The sequence below is a fragment of the Capsicum annuum genome, chromosome 3 (genome assembly GCF_002878395.1).
Source record: "Capsicum annuum cultivar UCD-10X-F1 chromosome 3, UCD10Xv1.1, whole genome shotgun sequence".
NCBI classification, from domain to species: domain Eukaryota; kingdom Viridiplantae; phylum Streptophyta; class Magnoliopsida; order Solanales; family Solanaceae; genus Capsicum; species Capsicum annuum.
Genome location: NC_061113.1, coordinates 201,730,003 through 201,749,563, shown reverse-complemented (window position 1 = coordinate 201,749,563; position 19,561 = coordinate 201,730,003).

Here is a 19,561-nt window from a genome sequence, read left to right as displayed (position 1 = left end):
TAGTGTAACTCCCCAAAATTTGGTCTCGAGACGTCACATGGTGCTTAAGGGCACAAGTGACCCCAAGCTAACCCTCCTACTGGCATAACTCATAAGCAACTGGATAAAATGCTTAAATCTATATAAAATCAGCGAAAATATAGAACTTCTCTGAACTTGATCAATATAAATATGAAATTTACGAGATTACAACTCTAATTTTACCAAATGAAACTAAAACTAAATACATCAACTTCTACTGACCGTCTATGAAGCCTTTACTGGTACTGACTTCAGATAGCCACGTCATGACTCCCAACTATCCAAGCTCAATACGATTAAAATAAGAAAATACAATAGTTCTCGAACTGTATAACTAACTCAAGCCCTCGAATCAAAAGGACTCATCACCTGCTGACTGGAGGCGGTGGATTGATTGAATGCGGTATCTGCGCTACCACTTGCACCTACATTATAAGACACTATAGCATAGGGAAATATATGGGGGTCAGTACTTTAAGGATTGTACTGAGTATGTGGGGGTGCAATGCAACATTATAAATAATATCATAAATGATTTTGAAAATCATATATGCTGACAATAATAACTTTCTTTGCTTGAATTAATTGAAATATATTCCTTGTAAATCATCAATAGTAATACAAGCATTATATATCTCATAAATCATTATACTCAACTCAAACTCTTTAAATCATGACTTATAGTGATTCGGTAACTCAGGAAACTTGAACTCTTATGGACTTGGGAGTTTTTATAATCGACATAAACTAAACCATTTGAGCCGCATGGAGTCTAATGTATTGCCCTCCTAAGGAGTGAACCCCACATTGGCGGGAGCTTTGTACTCTTGCCAGGGATTACAACCTTAATTTCATTATCCTAATCCCATACTCGGCCTCTGGCCCACAATTATCAATATCAATCCTACGGTGGCACGTAGTTTTAGAGAAATACCATATTTCCCACTCGGTACTAAATACTCCTCCCAGATTCAGCTCAGAATGCGTTAGAAAATCCACCTTAATCAATATCAACTCATGGGTCTATCATAAAAACCAAAATAATAATATATCTCATCGGTAAATCATATACAACTGTGGATTCCTAACTCGACTCAAAATCAAACAATCTTTCTCAACATCAAGATGTATTGATTCATTAAGTCATGGAAACGTCAAAAACTTTGAGGAAGTATCAAGACTCATTATAACAACTCAATCTCATGAATCAATATACTCAATAATCCAATTTGTCATAAGGAAGCTTAAAGCTTGACACATGTCTTAAAATCACTTGAAATACCAACTCATGGTAGAAACATGAAATTCATAATATTAAATATCAAGTCATAATTTGGAAATTTTAAAATAATCATGTATCAAAAACTTCAAGAAAACATCATACAACTCATTCTTGACTCTCAAGTTTAAATATTAAGATATATATTCAATAATCAAACTTCTCATAGAAAACCTTGAATCATGACTCTTATCTCAAATCATTTGGAAATCATTTGCTCAAAATAAAAATATTCAACTCATGGCATAAGTTCTCAATTTAAGAAATAAAATGATGAAATAGTCATGTGTATCAATCTTGAATAGCTCAAATATCATAAATCATAAATTAAAAAATTTGGGTGTAAACCCGCTTTGCAAAATCATGAATTTCAATAGTAGAAATTAAATCTTTGGGCACAAGAACAAAAGAAGTGCTCTTGTTCAAAACCCCACATACCTTGATTATGGATTTGAATGAAGAAACTTGTTATAGACTCCTTTTCTACTTCTTGAGTTAGGGTTCTTGATGCTTTTGACTTGGGTACCTTGAATCTTGAACCAATTTGTGAAATCTATGGTTGGATTCTTGAATTTCTTGGAAGAAGGTTTGATTTTTGGGTTGAGAGAAAACCCTAGCTTCTTGAATATTCTTGGAAGAGAAATAAGAGAAAATTAAATTCTCTTCTCTACTTATATATATATATATATATATATATATATAGATAGAGAGAGAGAGAGAGAGAGAGAGAGAGGGTCAAAAGGGGTGGAAAAGACCAAAATACCCTTTTAAAAATGTCCCTTAATTGCTGAAAAAAAAATGGCTGACGACATTTGTGACAGGCCGTCAAACCTATGACAAGCCGTCATAAAATGTCGTAAAAAAAGAGTTGGATTTTTTGAGTTTCTGTCAAGGCTGAAGAAGTCTTCAGAAATGTCGTCATAAATGTGACAGGCCGTCAAAAACGTCGTCAAAAACGTTACAGCCCATCATAAATGTTGTCACGTCTTTCCAGATTGATATGTTGGAGTAAGATGGGTATAACTCTTTGCTCCGATATCGGATTTTGGCGAAATTGGTATTTTTAGAAAGCTAATTCAATTATCTATATGTTGATAGGTCATGAGATTAAAAATTCCAAGTATAATGAGAGATATTCTCGTTTGAAGTTGACTATACCAATATTCTTCCCAAGAATACAATCAGTAAGGAATGTTTTGATTCTCCCAATCGTTCAGACATCGTTGAGGCCTTAATACAAACCATCCTTGATTAGAAAACAACCAAAGCACCATAATTTATTTCTCAAGAGCTTGATTCATGATTGAACTATTGGTTAGAGTCTCGGGGTATTGAAAAATGGATCTAACTTCCTCACCGGGTGTCCGATTCAGGTGAATCTTATGTCGATGGAAAGCTTATCCAATTTTTCACATAATAGGAAGTGGAATTTAGGAAAATACAACACGATTTAAACAATAATAACTTTGGAAGTCATCCATATTCACTCAAAAGATGGATTTAGGCTTAAGAAACGATTGGGGTATTACAGTATCTCCCCCTTGAAAACATTCGTCCTCGAATGTTGCTGTTGGCTAAGAATACAGAGAAAACTGAAGACACACAACTGAAACAACTTGCTAATCTGAATCTATATCTTTCTAAACTTTGAAGTACTTCATTGAATGTATAAACTCATGATGAGAATAGCTATACAGCTGGATCCGAGACTGGAAAAGAATAGATAGAGGACAACTGTAATTCTCGACTGAATTTGAGTTGATTTGCCTTCTTCTTATATTAAAGAGCGGGCTCATACTGAGAGTTTAGAATTCACTTGATGTGATAAGGGTGCAATCGTACTCATAGATGGCAAAGAGATAATTTATGCAGGCATAGGTCATGAGAAACAAGGATAAGACTACACAATGGGTATTACATTGTCTGGACTAGAATACTTGGAAAACAAAGATTGTTCAATGAATGCTTACAGACTGAATCACAATTATATATTCGAATCTGAAACTGATGCCTGATACACATACTGAACCAAATTCGTAGATTTTGGGTACAAGCAATTACTTACTCTCAACTCAACTAGACTTCTCAAACACTCTCTCGACTATACTATACCCTCCTGATAATATACTTGATCGATTCGACTTACAATCCTCACATAACCAAACCCCCTCATTGTTTTCATGCCTAACCTAGAACCACAAGATTTGCCACATAACCCCATTCTGAATCATGAGCTTCCACACATCTACATTCTTACAAACTTTCACTTTAAGAGTAATTCTCATTACCACTTCGACAACTCCAATCCACCTAGTACTAGCCATTTACTAATGTGCAAGGCACCCATCCGCATGCACACAAACACGACATTCAAGCCTATCTTCATGACCACATGCACATTCCTAATCAAACACTTATAACGCCGCTTCTTCATACCCTAAACACCTCTTATCAAGAAAAAAAAAATTTCCATGCACTCCCTCAAGCACACCTGACATACTCCTAGCTAATCAAGTCCTACACAAGTGCTTCACTCTAATATTCCTTCCAACTCATGGAATTACACAAAATGAACACACCATAATCTTCCCAATCATAACATATTAAGCTTCAACTAACCATAACATGTATCAAAGACTTAGCCTCAATCTTACTTCACCTTACCGTCTAGCCAAAGTAAGCATGCCACCCTCTATCGTTGATAAGGAAACATCTCTTCTCTCCCGTCTAAACAACTATTCACCACTACTATCTTGAGTAAGGAAAGATAACTAAAAGATTAAAGAATGAGGATCTGACACATGAATATATGCTATGAATAACTTGACACTCAACTGAGGCTTGAGGAATAGAGGATTTAACATTATAAATCTAACAAAGAAATACAGCCTGAGGACATGTACGATATAAATCTGAATCGCCGATCATTAAAAATAGCACTTGAACATTGGAACTGAACATATCACAAAGCTTGAGTACATAAGTCATGCGTTGCATGACCTAAATTGGGAATTCATAACTATGAAATGTGATTCTAACCGGTGAAAGGTCTGAAACTCTGTATTTCGGTAACTAAGTGAGGACAAGATTCTTTATGGCATGCCTGGACATGAATCATGATGATGGAATCAAAATGCAAAACATTAATGAATACTGGAATGACTGAAAATACTAAAATAAGAATGGGTCGAGCAGTATCCCTTGTCACAGCTGTTCCACAACTTATTGGCATACCTCCTAGAACCTGAGAACCTAACCTGGTTACTCGTTCTACTATCTCCCCCTTAGACTAAAGCCATCACTCTGGGTTGACGAACTGTTATGCACACTCTGGTCTAAACTGAAATCATCTTACCTTAGGGTCCAGGATATAATAATACACTTTAACAACAGAACTTAACCTAAAAGTCTCCAACCACCTCCTCACACTATTTTATGAGTTACACCCTGTCCTCCTTTATCTCAAATAGTCATCATATAATACTCTTACACCCTCTAGTGCCTCAACTCTTATTTCTATCCGCTCAAATTTCAAAATTTTAATCTTAGGGTTTTACTCTAAACTTAAATACTTCCCAACCTCTGACAGCCACACTACTTCCGTCATCGCCTACTAACACTACGCTTGAAAACTTGTATTTCCAAACCGTGAAAATCAAAATCATACTCAAGAGTATCAACATCTTTCATCACACTCTTATCTCAATTATTAGGAACATCGCTCATTGCCTAACTAGTCTTCCTTTACCTAGCAACTCCGACCCTTACTAATTACACCACAAAGAATAACCCTAGAAAAAAGATAAAGCAGCTCCATAGCACCTTGGGAAAGCTTTCTCACCGAGAACACAATATTGAACTTAATTATAAATCAACCAGACTCAACCTCTTGTATACACTGTCCAAGCCTATTAGATCACTTCCCTATAACTAGCACCATTAACCAAGAAATGATCATATCCACCTTCACAGCCACTAATCATCCAAGCTCAATGCCTAGCGCTCAGCATAACTTAAAACTCCACCTCACACACATAATTCTCACTTAGAAACTATAAAATAGAACGTCAATAAACACTAGTCCACTTAAACCCCCTAATAACAGTAATTGGTCATAATTATATGGTCTCTCTTATTTATAATCCATCAACGCGCCTTTCTTCTACTCATCATTACCATCTATCCTTTATACACAGCTTAACTTAGTTCATAACTTTCTAAGCCTCAACTTAACTTCCCTTTGCAATCTCAGGAGCACCTAAGTTAACAACACTCATCCACTAAGTATCCCTATCCATAACTTATACTTGTCTTGTGCAACATACCGTTAGCAACTTTTTTTATACCTTAAGCAAACTACTATTTACATCCACCCATAACTCATTCTCTTTCTTCCACGAGCTGACACACAAGGAAAATATCACTTTATCACTAACTCGATCACATACAAAAGGTTCGGCTATACATACTTCCAATAAATTACACTTTCCACCTTTTTTGTCACTACACCTCTAAACCCAGTTCTAATCAGCACGAGGAAACAAGATACACAAAGAGTCATTAGTGAATCAAAATAAGCCTCACCCGGCTTCACTAGTCTTTGATTTTGCATTTTGAAAAAAAAAAGAATTTGAGATGGATAACAAGGCAATTATGCTAGTGAATCAAAAAAGCCCCACATGGCTTCACTAGACTTTCAGTTCTAATATCATGATGATAACAAGGTTACGAGAGGTAGAAACTCGCCATACAATATTTGATAATCTAAGAATACGCATCTTACTTTATCTTAACTAAAAGAATCATAAGGAAGAGGGCATGACATTGAACTTAGGAAACTTATAACACGTTGGTAAGCTCTTCTTAGGATGCTTTGTGAGACTTCTAAATTTCTCACTTGCAAGTCTAAGGGCATTGTCAGGGAAGGAAATTAAAACTTATAGATCATGTTACCTCAAGAACAGTACATAGATAAAGAAGTATCGATTATCATTATGGATTCTGAGAAGGAATCTGGAAGCGCAACTGACTTGGGCTTATTGCATGATTCATAAGAAAGGCATGATAAGACACTAATAGGATACTTTCTAGCTCATTTAAAACTTCATAACTATCTGTGGAGACTTTTTAAGAAGGTACTATCTACAAAGAGTTAAGCTTGACTATCTCTAATACCTCGAAAATAAGGTGGGGATGCCCTGAATAGAGAAAGATGAGAATCTGCATACGTTTCTTAAAGAACCTTTCTATAGCACAATCTACGACTTGAAAGAATGGGGACCTTTTCTAAATGCCTTGTAGCCTCTCGAAGAAAAGTACAAACGTCTCCGTACCGTTCCGCAAGACTCTACTAGACACGACTTCATAGACACCCTAGGACACTTGAACTCTGGGCTTGAATACCAAGTTTGTAACGCCCCAAAATTTGATCCCGAGATGACACAAGGGGCATAGGGGGCACAAGTAACCCCAAGTTAACCCTCCTATTGGCATAACTCATAAGCAGCTGGATAAAATGCTTAAATCTATATATAATAAGTGAAAATATAGAACTTCTCTAAACTTGATCAATATAAATATGAAATTTACGAGATTACAACTCTACTTTTAAAAAATAAAACTAAAACTGAATACATCAACTTCTACTGACCGTCTATGAAGACTCTACTGGTACTGACTTCAGATAGCCGAGTCATGACTCCCAACTATCCAAGCTCAATATGAATAAAATAAAAAAATATAATACTTCTTGAATAGTATAACTAATTCAAGCCCTCAAATCAAAAGGACTCATCACCTGCTGACTGGGAGTAGCGGACTGACTAAATGCGGTATCTGCGCTACAACTTGCACCTACATTATAAGACACTATAGCATAGGGAAATATATGGGGGTCAGTACTTTAAGGATTGTACTGAGTATGTGGGGGTGCAATGCAACATTATAAATAATATCATAAATGATTTTGAAAATCATATATGCTGACAATAATAACTTTCTTTGCTTGAATTAATTGAAATATATTCCTTGCAAATCATCAATAGTACTGCAAGCATTATATATCTCATAAATTACTATACTCAACTTAAACTCTTTAAATCATGACTTAGAGTGACTCGGTAACTCATAAAACTTGAACTCTTATGGACTTAGGAGTTTTTTATAACCGACATAAATAAACCATGTGAGCCGCATGGAGTCCAACGTTTTACCATCCTAAGGAGAGAACCCCACATTAGCGGGAGCGTCGTACTATTGCCAGGGAGTACAACCTCAATTTCATTATCCCAATCCCATACACGGCCTCTGGCCCACAATTATCAACATCAATCCTACGGTGGGATGTAGTTTTAGAGAAATACCACATTTTCTGCTCGGTGCTAAATACTCCTCCCAGACTTAGCTCAGAACGCATTAGGAAATCCACCTTATTCAATATCAACTCATGGGTCTATAATAAAAACCAAAATAATAATATATCTCATCGATAAATCATATACAACTGTGGATTCCTAACTCGACTCAAAATTAAACAATCTTTCTCAACATTAAGATGTATCAACTCATTAAGTCATGGAAACATCAAAAACTTTGAGGAAGTATCAAGAATCATTATAACAACTCAATATCATGAATCAATATACTCAATAATCCAATTTGTCATAAGGAAGCTTAAAGCTTGACACATTTTTTGAAAGCACTTGAAATACCAACTCATGGTAGAAACATGAAATTCACAATATTAAATATCAAGTCATAATTTGGAAATTTTAAAATAATCATGTATCAAAAACTTCAAGAAAACATCATACAACTCATTCTTGACTCTCAAGTTTAAATATTAAGATATATATTCAATAATCAAACTTCTCATAGAAAACCTTGAATCATGACTCTTATCTCAAATCATTTGGAAATCATTTGCTCAAAATAAAAATATTCAACTCATGGCATAAGTTCTCAATTTAAGAAATAAAATAATTAAATAGTCATGTGTATCAATCTTGAATAGCTCAAATATCATAAATCATAAATTAAAAAATTTAGGTGTAAACCCGCTTTGCAAAATCATGAATTTCAATAGTAGAAATTAAATCTTTGGGCACAAGAACAAAAGAAGTGCTCTTGTTCAAAATCCCACATACCTTGATTATGGATTTGAATGAAGAAACTTGTTATAGACTCCTTTTCCACTTCTTTAGTTAGGGTTCTTGATACTTTTGACTTGGGTACCTTGAATCTTGAACCAATTTGTGAAATCTATGGTTGGATTCTTGAATTTCTTGGAAGAAGGTTTGATTTTTGGGTTGAGACAAAACCCTAGCTTCTTGAATATTCTTGGAAGAGAAATGAGAGAAAATTAACTTCTCTTCTCTACTTGGATATATATATATAGAGAGAGAGGGTCAAAATGGGTGGAAAAGACCAAAATACCCTTTTAAAAATGTCCCTTAATTGCTGGAAAAAAATAGCTGATGACATTTGTGACAGGCCGTCATAAAATATCATAAAAAAAAATTGGATTTTATGAGTTTCTGCCTAAGGCTGATGACGTCTTTAGAAATACCGTCAGAAATACGACAGGCCATCAAAAACGTCATCAAAAATGTTACATCCCGTCAGAAATGTTGTCACGTCTTTCCAGATTGATATGCTGGAGTAAAATGGGTATAACTCTTTGCTTCGATATCGGATTTTGATGAAATTGGTATTTTTGGAAAGCTAATTCAATTATCTATCTGTTGATGGGTCATGAGATAAAAAATTCCAAGTATATTTAGAGATATTCTAATTTGAAGTTGACTATACCAATATCCTTCCCAAGAATTCAATCAGTAAGGAATATTTTGAATCGTCCAATCGTTAGGACATCTTTGAGGCCTTAATACACACCATCCTTGATTATAAAACAACTAAAGCACCATAATTTCTTTCTCAAGATCTTGATTCATGGTTGCACTATTGGTTAGAGTCTCGGGGTAGTGCAAAATGGATCTAACTTCCTCACCGGGTGTCCGATTCGAGTGAATCTTATGTCGATGGAAAGCTTATCCAATTCTCCACATGATAGGAAGTGGAATTTAGGCAAATACAACATGATATAAACAACAATAACTTTGAAAGTCATCCATATTCACTCAAAAGATGGATTTAGGCTTAAGAAACGATCAGGGTATTACAGTTAGCTTTGGTTTCAGCTGCCTCAACAATTGATTTCGGCCCAAATTTAAAAAATTCTTATATATTATTTTATTTCTTTTATACATTCTACGTAAATTATTAGTACATATATAAATCTTTAGAATATATTTCAAATATTTTGTACCTTATTTAGGAGTGTATCACTTTATTATTTTGTACCTTATTTAGATGATTAATTATTTGTATAAATATGGCATTGTACCTCAATTTTATTTCAATTGAATAAATTCAATAAAATTAGTTCATTCAGTATTCATTCATATTCATCCAACATTTATTCAATACAACCACCAATTCAATTATCATTCATTCAAGTTATTCAATTCAATTATTCATTCAAATTTAAATTATCATTCAAGTTTTTCGCAATCTCCTTCAAACTTCTTTCAATTTTTAACATGATATCCGAGCAAGGTTTTGATCCTTGTATTATTTTGTGTCAATTTTCGTGCTTTTTTAATTTGAAAGCACTTCTCAACTTTTTGATTCATTATGTTTGGAACATGTCTACTGACATGGTCCGTTCACGGTGACTACACTCATTACCTTTCTCTCATTATCATCATCATCATCTTGGTGGTATTCAAGATAGAACTAATCTACTACGAATTCATTCATTGTGGTAGTATTCACAATGTATGGAATAAGTCTACTGACTTAGTCCTTTCACTGCACTCGCCGATCTCATAAATTATCAAAATCATCATCAATCTCATCTTTTATAAACTAGGAATTTATTCATTGTGGTTGTATGTTTTTATTTTACAATCCCATTTTTTTTATAATTTTACGGGATTTTCTTTTGTTAGATTGTGTTTTTTATTAATATGTTTTTGGCATCTGAAGTTTTCTTAAGGGTCCTGGTAAAAATCCCTGATCCTGTTCATCCTCACTCACTAATTCATCTTTTTAAGGGTCCTGGTAAAAATTCTTGATTCAGTTCATCTTCACTCATCAATTCATCCCAAAAATAATACAATCATTCTTTCTCTTTCTTTTCCTATTGTTTCTCAAAATATCCCATTTTTTAATTGTTGGTGATATTTTTTTAAAAGGATCAAAATCATCACCACCATCATCACCACTATAAAAATTATCAACCATAATCAATATTTTTAATTTTTAAAATAGGTTTTTATTTTGGTGTCACTCTCAAATCAACCATCTTTTACCTTTATTTGATTATGTCAACGACACAATCCTTTAATTTTATTTATCTTTTGTGATAGATCCTGAGAAATGTGCCATCCTAGATGTGCATTTTTCTATCCATAAAGTATCCAACATAATCAGCATTAGCATAATGAATAAGATCAAACGAATCTCCAGCAGGTTAATACAGAACTAGACCTTGGGTACCCTTTAGATACCTTAGAATATTTTTTCAGCCTTTAAATGAGATTCCTTAGGAGATGACTGAAACCTAACGCAGAGTCCATACTATACACAATGTTTGGTCTGCTAGCAATGACATATATCAAGGATCCTAATATTCCTCTATATTTTATCTCTACAACAGACATACTAGCTTCATCTTTGTCAAGTTTTTTGGTGGTAGCAATGGGAGTACTATTTGTCTAGGCCCTATCTATTTAAAACTTCTTTAAAAATTTCTTGATGTACTTTTGTTGATGTATAGAGGTTCTAAATTTAGTCTAATTTATTTGTAATCCTAAGAATAAAGTTAATTCTCCCATTATGCTATTTCAAATTCACTAGATAATGTGAAGAAAACTCTTTACACAACATATCATCAGTAGCTCTAACTATTATGTCATCCACATATATCTGTACAATAAAGAACTTAGATCCCCTTTTTTTCTTATAGATAGTGTGTTGTCACTTTTTTCTCTTATATGTCCATGTTCTAGAAAAAAAATGACAATCTATCACACCAAACTTTTGGAGACTGCTTGAGTCTATACAAGGCCTTGTCAAGCTTGTAAACATAATCAGGACATCCAAAGCTTTCAAATCCTGATGATTTCTTCACACATACTTCCTCCATCAAATAGCCATTTAAGAAGACACTCTTGATATTTCTTTGAAATAGTTTGAATTCTATATGAGAGATAAAGACAACCAACATTCTTATTGCTTTTGTTCTAGCCACTAGAGCAAAAGTTTCATCATAGTAAATTATTTCTTTTTGATTATATCCCTGCATCGCTAGTCTAGATTTATTTCTTGTTACAACTACTTGATTATTTTTCTTGGTTCTGGACACCCATCTAGTCCCAATAAGAGTTCTATCTGTAGGTTTCGGTACCAAGTTTTATACGTTGTTTTTCTCTAATTAATTCAACTCTTCTTGCATGGAAATAATCTAGTCAGCATCCAACAAGGCTTCCTTAACATTTTTAGGTTATATTAGTGAAAAGTAGGCTAACATGGCACACATATTTCTCAACTTTTTTTCTATTTACATTTCTTAGTCTATAGGGTATATGATATTCTTAATAGGATGTGAGCTCTTGTATTTTCAGTTTCTTCTAGTAGTAGGTTGAGAGAGTCCTAGCGGATCAAGATGACAGGATGAGTCTTTTTGGTGAGAAATCCCCCTGAGGAAGGAACTTCCTCCAAATTTATGATATTTGCTTCAACAGTTGTAGTAACATCTTTGGATTCTTCTTCATCTTCTGAATTATGTACTTGTTCTGACCCTTTATTATCATACCTTGTGCATTTTTTCTCTCCTTCATAATTATGTTCATCAAATATAACATTAATATTTTCTACTACACAACCAGTTCTCTTGTTGAAGATTTTGTATGCCTTATTTTGTAAAGAGTATCTCAAGAAAATATCTTCATCACTCTTTGCATCAAACTTTTATAATGCATCCTTTCTATTGTTGTAAACAAAGTATTTAGAATAAAAAGGCCCCAGATAGGTCGGATTTGGCTTTCTTACTTTAAGAAATTCATAAAGAGTCTAGTCTAGAAATGCTCTAATCATTGATCTAGAAGGTGGCATGCAGTATCCATAACTTCAATCCAAAATTTTTTAGGAAGACCACTGGCTATTAGTATTGTTCTAGCCATATCTTCTAAGAATTTATTCTTTGTCTAAACCACTCCATTTTTTTAAGGAGTTCAAGGTTCAGAAAAGTTGTGATTAATATTATTCTTAGCACAAAGGTTAGGAAGTTTGATTCTTAAATTCAGTACCATGATTAGACCTTATTCCTAATACTTTAATATTTAGCTTCTTTTGCACAAGTCTAACAAATGTTTGAAATACATCAAAGGTTTCATCCTTGCAACTTAAGAAGAATGTCCATGCAAACCTTGAAAATTCATAAACATTCACAAATACATACCTATTACCCCCTATACTAAGAATTCTCATGTACCATACAAATCTATCTATAGTAATTGAAGTGATTTAATATTGATCACTGTCTTTTTGAGGTTTAATGAGAATATGACATGTTTTTCTTTTGTACAAGCATCACACATAAGTGGATCTTTTGACACCAATTTGTTGATTGTTGAGAAGCTTGCATGTCTCAATCTTTTGTACCATAGTAATAAGCTGCTAGTTGTGGTACTAAAGTCAATTTAGAGTTAGCAGAATTCATGATGTATGATTTGTATACATTCTTGTGTCTCTTTTACATGAGTACTACATCCCATAGATGGAATTTGTCATAGTACAGTCAGCAACAGTGAAAAACACATTATTTTCTTTGTCATACATCTGTGATATCCTTAGGAGGTTATGTTTTAGGCCAAGCACATAGTTTACATTCTCTATTGCATGAGAGGTAAATTTTTCTACTTTTTTAACACCAACAGTTTCTCTAATTTAATATTTTCAAAAGCAATATTTCCACCTTGAACATTTGAATTTTTCTTTATTTCCAGTCTACGTGAGCAACACTACCCATAGACAACATACTGAGGGCATCTACCACTACATTGGCCTTGCCCAAATGATACAAAACACTCATGTCATAGTCTTTAAATAACTCTAACCACCTTCTCTGATGCAAGTTTAGGTATTTCTATGAAAATATATACTGCATCCTTTTGTGTTCTATGAATACATCAACATGCACCCCATAAAAATAGTGCCTCCAAATCTTTAAGGTAAACACAACAACTGCTAATTCAAGATCGTGGGTGGGATAATTCTTTTCATGGGGCTTAAATTGTCTAGAGGCATAGGCCACAACCTTATACCTCTGCATCAAAACACACCCTAAGTAAACCCTAGAAGCATCACAATATATAATAAATCTATCTGAACTGTCGGGTAAAGTCAAAACTAGGGCTGTAGTGAGTCGAATCTTCAACTTCTGAAAACGCTTCTCACAAGAATCTGACCACTGAAATTTAACTTTTTTCTAAGTCAATTTGGATATGGGGGATGCAATAGATGAAAATCCTTGAACAAACCATCGCTAATAGCTAGACGAACCTAAGAAACTCCTGATGTCTGATGGAGAGATGGGTCTAGGCCTGTTTTTCACTGATTCGGTCTTTTGAGGATCAACTCTAATTGCCATCATCAGAAATAATATGACCAAGGAAAGCTATTTACCTTAGCCAAAATTTGCATTTACTGAATTTGGCAAATAACTGATGGACTTCGAGAGTCTGTAATACTATTCTGAGATGGCTTGTGTTCTTATTTTCACTGCGGGAATAGACAAGAATGTCATCAATGAAAACTATGATGAATATGTCCAAGTACTTCTTGAAAACTTGGTTTATCAAGTCCATGAAAGCTACTGGGGCATTGGTAAGACCAAATGACATGACTAGGAACTAAAAGTGACAATACCGGGTTCTGAAAGTTATTTTCAGAATATCACATTCTCTGACTCTGAGCTGATGATAGTCAGATCTGAGGTTTATCTTAGAAAAGTAACTGGCACCCTAAAGTTGGTCAAACAAGTCATCGATTATAGGAAGTGGGTACTTTTTCTTGATGGTGACTTTGTTCAACTAACGATAATCTATAAACATTCTAAGATAACCGTCTTTATTTCGCATGAATAGAACTTGTGCACCCCAATAAAATATGCTGGGCCTAATGAACCATTTTTCTAAGAGGTCCTTCAACTGTTCTTTCAACTCTTTAAGTTCATCTGGAGTCATTTTGTATGGAGGAATAGAAATGGTCTGAGTATTAGGAAGAAGGTCTATTCTGAAGTTAATTCCCCTTTCGGGAGAAACTCCGGGGAGATCATTGGGAAACACATCTAGAACTTCACTTGCGATTAGAACTGACTCAGGATTAGGAGTCTCAGAACTAGATTCTTTGACTCACACCAAATGATAGACACACCCCTTGGGTATCATTTTTCTCGCTCTAAGGTATGAAACAAGTTGACCCTTAAGCGTTGGAGTACTACCCCTCCATTCTAGGACAGGTTCATTCGGGAACCAAAAATAGGCAACTCTATTTCTACAATCAACTGAAGCATAGCATGAATGGAGACAACCCATGCTGAGAATGACGTCAAAATTCATGCATTTACTCTCATTCAGTTATATTCATGTTATTTAGTCAGTATTATTTATGTGTATGAACCCATGCATTTCAGCCTACCTCACTTAGCATAGCAGTACATTCAAAGTACTAACACATACTTTTCTCTTATGCTATGATGTTTTATATTATAGGTTCAGATGCACGGGCTGTCGAGTACCCTTAGCAGTTTAGATCTTCAGCAGTTAGAGTTAGTGGTGAGTCCTCATAGTTTGAGGACATGATTATTTTCTTTAGTATTTTGGTTTATCAATACAATTTTTAGTAGTGGGAGTTAGTTGGGGGCTTATTCCAACAAATCCATGATTCAGACAGTAGAGGATTTTCATACTAGAGTATTTTTCAGACAGATGTTTTAGTTTTTGTATTGTTATATCGTGTTCAGTTTTATTTCAGTATTGAACCTAATGGTAAGTTTTTGCTTAATTTTCACATATTTGCAGTATTACTATTCAGTTATAGTAGCAGGTACCAATCATGGGTTAGCTTGTGGTCCTTCAAAATTATAAGCACCGTGTAGCATCCGGGGTACAGACTCGGGGCGTTAAAAACTTGGTATCAGAGCCTAAGGTTCAACAGAGTCCTAGGAATTCTAAAATACATATCTAGTAGAGTCTTGTGCATGGGTGTATAGTTTTCCATACTTATGGAAAGAAAGCTAAGAGATATTTTAGGAAAAGTTTCCCTTCTTTCAGTACTTATATCGTACGAGTGGGCACTAGCTCTAGTTAAACTCTCTGTCTAATGTAAGTTTCTCTTCTATTTATAGAATATGCCTCCAAAGAGGACTAAGGAAAGAGTAATTGGAGACCAGCCAGAACCTCAGCCCATCCAGCCAGATCCTTTGGACGAACATGTCTCCCATGCTAAGTTTAGAGCAGTTTTTACCACCCTATCTCATTCTGTGGTAGCCCAGAATGAATGTACAACTGCTGTTCCAGCCAACCCAGTGGCTAATACTACTGCTGCCATGATTTAAGATTTCACCCAAATGAGCCCTTCATCTTTTACTGGGGTTTAAATCAGATGAGGACCCTCAAGAATTTCTTGATCAGGTAAAGAAAGCTACAAATATTATGGGAGTGACTGCTGTTGAGAGCGCTGAGTTATCTGTATATCAGTTATAAGATATGGTACACTTATGTTTTAAATAGTGGAAAGCAGAAAAGACAGCAGATGCAGGGCCCATAGAGTGGGAGGAGTTTGCTATTGCTTTTCTGGATAGGTTCTTCCCGCTAGAGTTGAGGAAAGCGAAGGTTTTGGAGTTTATAAATCTGAAGTAGGGCATCATGATGGTACAAGAGTATTCTCTTAAGTTTACCCAATCATCCAGATACGCTCCTTATGTTGTAGCAGATAGCAGATCTAAGATGAGTAAGTATGTGTCTAGCATATCTAATAGTGTGGTCGAGGAGTGTAGGACGACAATGTTGATTAAGGAGATGGGCATATCCAGGCTCATGGTCTATGCTCAGCAGATAGAAGAGACTAAGAATAAAGAGAAGGAGAGGGAGAACAGGTAATTTCAACTTTGCTTAGCCTAAGTCAGAGGGTGAGAATTGTTCTTGATTTTGCTAAAATCCTCAGTTCCAGCTCTGTCCTCAGCTATTAATCTTGTGCCAAAATTGAAATATGGCAACAGAGATAGGTCGTCAGGCCCTAAATCCCAGGGTAGTGTTAGCAGTGTTTGAGCCAATCCCTTTTGTTAGAAGTATGGCAGAAACCACCAGGGTATCTACAGATCTGGCCATGAAGTATGTTTTAGATATGGCAAGCCAGGCCACAAGGTCAGATAATATCCTCAGGTGGTTTCTCAGAGTCAGCATAACCATCCCCCAACTCAGTCCGATCACTCGAATCAGCAGGGTGCCACTTCCAGTGCCACCAGTGGGCAGCGCCCAAATAAACTCTATGCTCTTTAGTCCCGACAGGATCAGGAAAGTTCTCCTGATATGGTCACTGGTATGTTACAAGTTTATCATTTATATGTTTATGCTTTTCTAGACTCAAGAGCTTCTTTGTCCTTTGTTACTCCTTATATAGTTGTTGACTTCGGAGTCAGTCCCTGTAATACCCTGCATGTTTCTAAGCTAGGAGACGAACCATTTTTCCTACATATGAAATCTCCTATCCTATAATTCAAACTTGAGTACAAGACTTACAAAGAGTATCCTAGCGATAAGATAGCTTATGATGCGTTAAGCATGTTCATATGAGTCATTTAAGGTAATACAAGCTAAGGGTTTTTGAATCTATCAAGTTTTAGTGTTTGATTTTGTAAGGGTCATATTTGAATGAGTATAACTTGATGTTAATCTGGTATTTCTACATATTTTTACCCACCAAATTATAGAGAATTGAATTAGCTTTACAACGATACCAATTTTACCTTAATCCAATACCCGAGCGAAAAATTATGCCTATTTTCGTGAGAGACAGTAAGGGTATGCTATTGGTTAGGCGCCACCCAACCAAAACTTAGGTGATTGGTTAGGAGCTGCCCAACCTATCTTTTACGATTACTTGGGCGCCGCCTAAGTCAGTTCCAAGTGCCAAAAATATTTCGTTTTGAGTTATTTTGAGGGTTATTAAATCTTTTTACACTCCTTACACGTCCCTAAACTTAACCCTATGAAATATATAGCTCCTAATTACATTACAACCCTACTAACATCTTAAGTTCATCATTCAAGAGCACTAAAAGAGAAAAACAACTAGGGTTGTATATTTAAGCTTGAGGATTCAATTTCAAGGAAAATTCCTCCGTTAATCATCAAGAATCTTCCTTCTGAGGTATGCGTGAGTTGATTCATGGACACTTTTCATCCATGAAGCTCACTTTTCATCCATGAAGCTCAAGAACCATCTTTTAAATTATGTATTATGATGTTTATGTTGTTGGTGGTTGATGTTCATGTGGTTGGAGTTTGATGATGCCTAAGATGGGATCTTTGGATGTTTTGTGTGAGGATTTGGTGGCATTTAATGTATAAATGTGTGAAATTAGTCGTTGAATATTTGTAATCTTGATGAATCCACCTATGCCTAAGATGTATATGTAAGGTGTTTGTGAAAATACCTAAGGGAATAGAAATCATGCTTTTATGACATAATAAGTCCTAAATGACTATTCCATGTTCTAAGTTTATACTCAACGTGATACCCATGCTATTGTCTTGAATTGAAGATGTTGTATGAGATGCTCATGATATTGTTGTGATATGGAATGGCCATGATATTGAAGCCATGCAAGTATATACATGTTGTATGCATTCCTGGTCATGTGATAGTTTGTCGAGAATCATTCTTACTATGAAATCCTTACTTATGATATTGTGAATTGTGGACTCTACTCTTATGATCAAGTCAGTCATGTATGTCAGTTTCTTTCCATCGAGTCCTGGGGGTACTTGTACCCAAAAACTATAGTTGTGTGCCTAGAGCTAGTGTCATGTTTCAAGACATCCTCAGTCAAGCTATGCTCCATAGATTTCAGTTAGTCACGTGACTCAGAAAAACTCAAAAATCTCAATAGTTCAGTAGTCCCAGTAGTTTCAGTACTCTCAGTGAGACCTCAGATCTCAAGTAGCTTTTCCATTAGTCAACAGAACTCAGTGAATTCAGCTTAGTGCAGTTAATCACTTTATAAATTAGTTCAGTTTAGTTAGTCAGTTCAGCGCAGTTAATCTTCTTAGAGTCTTTCAGTTGGGAGTAAGGACTAGCACCGAGCGAGTGCAGGGATGGCGATTTTCCTGTTATAAAGGCAGAGCTGTTAGCATTAATCCGTGTACTCCAGAACTACGTATCCAGTGCAGGACAGGAGTCACCCATCAGATTAAGGCTATACTTGACTATTATATTTCCTTAGGCTTGATTTCCTGTTCAGGGTCACCCGTCAGAGAGGCTTGACCATAGTAGAGGTCTCTACCCGTGGCACGGTAGTGACACCCTTCTAATCAAGGCAAAGATTGGACCCCACCAGTACAGTATTGGGGCATGTCGGTTAGGTTACTACCTCCCACAGTCACAGTTACAGTTACAGTTTCAATATCAGTTTTCAGAGTAGAAATCAAGAATCAGGACTGTCAGATACAGTCATCAATCTCAGTTAGGAACTCAGATAGTTTCATTGATTCTTGAACCATCCCGTCAGATAGTCTTGGTCCCGTATTCAGATGCTTATTGTTAGATATAGAGGTCACCCGACAGACAGGCTTGATCTCAATCTCAGATTCAGACGAGTATTCTCATTATCAGTTTCAGAGATCACTCATTAGCTAGGACTGATCTCAGACTTAGATGTTCATATACAGTTTGGAACTCGGATAGTTTTCCCCAGAATTAGGATTGTAGATACAGTTATCCATATTATCAGTCATTCAGTATCTCATTATCATGAAACTCATGTTGTCAGAGTTCAAACTCAAGTAGTCAGTATCTCCACGAGTTCAGTAACAAGTACATATGTATGTATGTATGTATATATTCATTCTCACATTCATATTATTCAGCATGTTTATGCATATAAACCCCATGCATTTAGCCTACCCCCATGTA